Below are 6,000 nucleotides of genomic sequence, written 5' to 3' on the forward strand. Positions count from 1 at the left end.
CAAGAGTATACAGGTAATCAGCAGAGGAATCAGGATTCTGCTGCTGTCACCAGGTCTGCCTCTCATTATCTTTGCTGTCATAGGCCACAGCCCTCAGCCCTGTGACTTGCACAGTGGGGATGCCCAATATCGTTGAATGAATGAAACAGCTGTTTCTCAATTAGGACACAAGATTCAATAACTCAACAAGCATTTATTAAATGCTGACTGTACGCAAGGAACGGGGAATACAAAAACAAAACCTTACGGTCAATTTAAGCACTTCAGAAAAACGAGGCCCAGAGAGATCAAGGGGGTTGTTTAAGGTCACACAGGTCTGAAAAAGTTCCAGACCAAGAAGATAACCCTTGGTACTGACTCGGGAGCCCTCTCCAATATCACCAAGGGGGTGGGGAGGTGGGCGAGGATTCGGGGATGCTAAGGGCTTGAAGGCGGTCTCAGTCAAGTCCACCCCCACCAGGGCAAAGGCTGGAGCTGAACACCAGTGTTAAGGCGAATGGGGCCAGGAGAGACAGGGCAGGGCGGAGAAGGCAAAGGAGGGGTGGGGGCGGGGCGCTGACTGGATTTATTGCGGGTCTACCCACACCTCACCCCGACACACACACCCGGCAGCGTTCCTAGCTGCCCTCCATCCCCACTTCATGCCCACCCCCCAGTGGCCCGCCCCCTCTATCACCTCGGGCCTGGACCAGCTCCCGTCGTGGTCCAGACGTCATGCCCTCCTCCGCGCGCCTCGCACAGCCTCGCGGGGGAACCCCAGCCCCAGTACGCAGGCGCCAGAATTAGGCCGGTCCAGTACCCCCCATCCTCGTCCCCTGGGATTGCGCTAGAGGTTGGGGGAGGGGAGGAAGTAAGGGAGTCCTCAGGCCGCGTGAGGCGGAGTTGGGAGGGAGGAGGGGAAATCTGGGGGGCTGGGGAGAGGGAGGGGCGGGGAGGGATGGCAAAGACAGCTCCAAATCTCACCTTCCAGTCTCAAGCTCCGGGCGGGCTCTCTCAGATGCGGTTAGAGTCTGTTCTTCCGGATAGGAAACCGTTCATCTTTGGGACAGGAAGTCCCGCCTTCCCCCAGGAATGTGCCCGAGGTCCTCAGGGGCCCGAGGCGAGGAAAGGGCGGCTTGAGGGCGAGCAGCCTTCCCAGTGAGGCCCCTTCCATGCTGCTCCTTCCACTTCCATCTCCTCCCTTTCCCTCCCTTCTCCGTTCCTCCTTTGACCATCCTTATTCTGTCCCCTCCCTCTCTTTTCTCCCTGGTGCCCCTCTTGCTCTTCCTTCACTGAAGACCCTGTTAAAATGCACCTGACGTTTCCTTACCAGCCCTGCGACCCTGGGCAAGGCCTTTCACCCTAGCTGCCTCAGTTTCCTCATCTGTGAAATGGAGATAGTGCCAACTTCACATGGCAGTTGTGAGAGTAAAATGAGATCATATTTTAAAACACCTTTTACAAACCTTAAACCGCAATATAAACGTTATTATCCCAATAATCCCCGTTAACCCCAAATTTAGATGAATCATTCATTCAGTAGCCAGTTTGATAGTATGATAGGGACGCAAATAAAACACAAAAATAAGTCACTTGGGAGAAGTTATTTGCTCAACACGTTATGTCTTAGGCTTATGAATAACCACATACTGTGTTTGAGGGACATTTTGTGTCATGTGGCAAAAAAATGGAAATGGTATTCCTTGAAAGGTTAGTTTCATCTGCTTAATTCACATACTGTTGCTCTTCTTTGATAACCTTTTTGGTTTTCCGGCCAAAAAAATGAGCCAGACAGTTAAAAGTGTGGTATCCCAAAAGTCTTAGTGCATTTTTTAGCTTTAGTAGCTTAAGATATAAGCTATGCAGTGGCACTAGTGACTGGCACAGGAAATTTTTATTTTAATGAACAATGCTTTTACCCTCATCCAGTGATTGCCTTCCAGACTTTACTTTTTTTAAAAAAGAAACTAAATTCAGCTTTGTCATTAGTTATACGCGCATGCTGGAAATGCAATCTGTTCCTGGAGTCAGTGAGATATGTTAATAGTACCTTGTCTTTACTTTCCTAAAGCCTGATGCCCTAAGCTTCAGATTTAAACAGGACTCTATGAGACAGTAGCAAATGTGGTTGGTTTGTTTTTTTTTCCCAATAAAGTCTCCCGGGGTGTTGTCTATTGGTTCATCCTTATAAACTCAGTTCTAATTCTGCGGATACTCCTTTTACTAATATTGTGGGCCTTCTCATCTCCAGTCATCCTGGTGAATATCAGGCCACTGGACCCAGATGGCTGTGGAGGAGAAAGGAGGCTGGTGACCTCGCACAGCCCTCCCTCACTCAGATCAAAGTCAAGCGCAAGTCATGTTGTTATTTCCCTGACGGCATGGTCCTGTTCGAGAACAAAGGACAAAAGAACTATGGAGACTGAATGCAGATTGAGGCAAACTGTTTGCTCTCCAATTTTTTCTTTTGTTTTTTTTTCCCTCTTTGGTTTTTGCTTTTGTTTTTTTTTTTTGTTTTGTTTTGTTTCTTCTTTCTCATGATTCCTTCCATTGGTGGTAATTCTTCTTTACAACTTGACTATTGCGTAAATAACTTCAGTGTGAAGTTATATGTAGAAGATATATTGGATTCCATGCCATCTTGGGGAGGAAGGGAGTGGGAGAGGGAGGGAAGAAAATCTGGAACTCAGGATCATGAGGAACTGAGTGTTGTAAACTAAAAATAAAAAATCTTAATTAAAAAAACAAACAAACAAAAAAAGAACAAAGGACAAACACAACTCATTCTATATGCTTTTCCCTACCTATCTTTCTGTAAGTCACCCACAGAAAATCCTCCCAACGCACAAAGGTCTTTTTAGATCTTTTTAAATTTCATAGACATTGGTGTTGCTTTTGGACTTTTGTCCTATTTGTTGCATGTTTTGTCTACCTCCTTTTTTCATCAGGCCATAAATTTATAGCTGGAAGAGATGTTACAGGTGATCTAGCCCAAGACTAACATTTTTCGGAAGAAGAAACTGAAACTAATTGACCTGCCCAATGTCACACAAGTACTAAATGGCAAAGCCAGGGATTCAAATTCAAGTCCCCTGATTCCAAATTCATTGATCTTTCCACTGTACACATAACCTACATACATACTTGATGTATTTTATACAACTTTTGGAGACCAAATCATCATTAATTATATTCACTCTACTCACAAACTCATTATGTTTTTCTACTTATTTCCCTTAATGTCACCTGTAATTTTGATTTTTATGGAATTGTGGTACTGAATGATTCATAGTGATACAGCATTACTGGGAATGTGTTAGTATTAAACAAATGTGCATTTATGTCAGGGAACATCATAGCATCATTGCAAGTGCTGTGTAGTTTCTGAAATTCATTTTAGCCCTTTCTCCTATTCAATTCTGGGTATAATTCATTCATTATCCGTAGTGAATACACATCAGAGGTTATGGTCACATAGGCATTGAGTGTCAGGCAGAATTTGAACCCTACCATACTCTGTTATGACCCCAAGGTCCGCACTGTTTCTATTACATCACATTTCACCTTTATATAATACGGTACATAAAAGGAAATCTAATTTAAACACAAAATGTGCATGTGTCTCCCCAGGATTGTCCCTGAGATTTCTAAAGTAGTTTAGTTATTTTCACAGGTGGAAGGTTGAAGACAGTTCTGAAAAGATTAAGATTAATCCTATATCATTTTCTTATTGATCCTGTTTACAAGTATAATTATCTCTTCCACATCACAGTGGTTAGGGGTGTGGTGTCTCTTCAATCTGAAAAATCCACAGTAAATTTTTTGGCCCTCCCTTCATACCTGAGAAGAAGTCTGAATTACCGTCTTAAAAGATAAAATATGTTCATATTATACAATACTATACATATATTTTATGCATTCCTGTGTTTCTAAACTTTTTCTGTGTCATCTGCTGGTCTTCACATGTCATCTGTGGCTTCCACAAAAATCCCCCAAAATTCTCATTTAATTTCTTATGCCAACCCGCGATATATAGAAACCATTATGGGGAAAGTCTCCATGTGGAAAGGATAACTGTAATCGATTTTGCCCCATAACTGCTTAAGTCAGGGTTTTTTGTCTCAGAACTTAGTTCAGAGTTCAACTGGCCTGTGATGGGTTAAGTTTAAAAATCCAGCTCTCCTGCCTCAGGAATTTAACTGACCTTGGAGAATGTGTGAGAAAACAAGGGAGTTTGGGCCTGATATCTTTATTCCACCAAGCTATCTTTCAAAAGATGTCCAGTTTGCTGTCCAAAAGTACGGGCATCTGGACTCGAACGAAGAGCACTTCTTTGTCTCATGAGAAAAGAAGTGTGGGGGGAGGTGGTGTTGCTAACCCCCATTACCAAACTTCCAACCAATCATGTTGTTCCCTGCACCTCAGCTCTGTAACCAGTCACGTTGCCTTGAATTCCATGATGTTATCTGTCCTTTGTTCTATACTCCCCAAAAACCTACATAAAGGGAACTGTCCTCTTGTTCAGGGTCTTTGGCATAAATGGACGCAATCCATGGACCCATTTGTTGACAGGTATCATGCCCCTGCCAATAAGGGGAGTTCTGCCTCGGTTTATCCTTTTGTTAAAATTTTATTGAAGCAGTTCTAATTTGATGTATCTACGTGGATATACCTTCTCCAGGTACAGGTTTTGGGCCTTTGTTTAATCAGCTAAAGACTTGTAATAGGTTCTTTACCCTAGTATAAGAGTAAACGTGATAGTATCATGCTCTCATACTGGAAAGAACCTCATGAAATCACATGATTGCCTTCATTTGTACCATAAATCTTGGCTATGTAAAATAGACTGCATAAAAATTGATTCATTAAGTCTGTTTTATGCCATTAATCACAAAGAATATCTCAGATAAAATTCTATGGGTCTGTGAGCATACAATCAATAGTGACCTAACCAAGGGCACTCCCATTTAATTCACATAGCTCTGTTATAAGTAATGTGCTATGACATATCAATAAAAGAATATAAAATGGTTTGAAATATTTTGAAGTCTCAAGTTCAATCCCTAGATACTCAACTGCTTCTTAAAGTGGAAAATTGCTATAGTGTGCATAATCATAAATAACCACCTGATTTGTTGATCTACTCAGAATGATAGCAGTGATTTGCCACCCTGTATTCAATACCCTTTTAGAATATTATTAGTGGTCATTTAGTCCACCCTCATTTTATTAGTGAAGAAACAGGACCAGAGACATTGTAACTTGAGTATGGTAGAGTCTGAATTGGAATCCAGGCCTCCGGCTCCAAATCGAGTAGTGGCCTTTCTACTATACTAATGTTGGTATAATCAAGCCGTCAACAAGCATTTATTAAGTACTTACTTTGTACCAGGGACTATGTTAAGAGGCTGGGGACACACAAAAAAGCAAAAACAGTCTCTGCCATCAAAAGAGTTCACATTCTAAGAGGCGGGGAGAGACAACATGAAAACAGCTGTATGTATATACAAGGTATACACAAAGTAAATGAAAGGTATTCTCAGAGGGAATTCAGTGGAGAGTTAGGCTTGAGGGTGAGCAAGAAAAACTCCTGCAGAAGATAGGATTTGAGCTGAGTCTTGAGGGAAGCCAAGAGGCAGTGGTGAGGAAGGAGGGCATTCCAGATATGGGGGGGCAGCCAATGAAGTCAACATGTTAACAAGTTTACATGAAGTTAAAAGTGTGGTATGGAGTATAAGTTCTTTATGCTAAAATAATATAATATAGAGTTGAAAGGAACATTAAAGATTATCTAATCCTAATATTAATTAGATTTTCCCAAGTTCCAGTTCAATGAAATATTTTTCTAAAAAGTTACATGTAATTTGAATTACATATACAAAAGAATTTGTTTTATGAAGAAATTTTATGGTGAATACTATAAAGCAAACTAGTAATCCTTTTTGGAAGATGAATAATCACCTCCTAATTTACTTATCTTTTAATAAACCTGGATTTTTGTGCATTTATTCAACCAAAACT

At 41.6% G+C, this 6,000-nt stretch overlaps 1 protein-coding gene across 3 annotated transcripts in view; it reads right to left on the bottom strand.

Moving 5' to 3' along the window:
• IMPA1 (inositol monophosphatase 1) overlaps positions 1–1,205 on the bottom strand; it is a 43,227-nt gene extending 42,022 nt beyond the window's left edge. Inside the window, exon 1 of one of the 3 annotated variants that reach the window (XM_036741006.1) lies at positions 964–1,205. The gene's annotated coding sequence lies outside the window, so the exon portion shown is untranslated. Of the gene's footprint in view, positions 1–676 lie in introns of all 3 variants that reach the window. The other 2 variants (XM_036741005.1, XM_036741004.1) reach the window with 2 other exon arrangements.
• Between the last annotated feature and the right edge of the window lie 4,795 nt (positions 1,206–6,000).

This window comes from Trichosurus vulpecula, chromosome 1 (genome assembly GCF_011100635.1).
Source record: "Trichosurus vulpecula isolate mTriVul1 chromosome 1, mTriVul1.pri, whole genome shotgun sequence".
Classification (NCBI taxonomy): Eukaryota; Metazoa; Chordata; class Mammalia; order Diprotodontia; family Phalangeridae; genus Trichosurus; species Trichosurus vulpecula.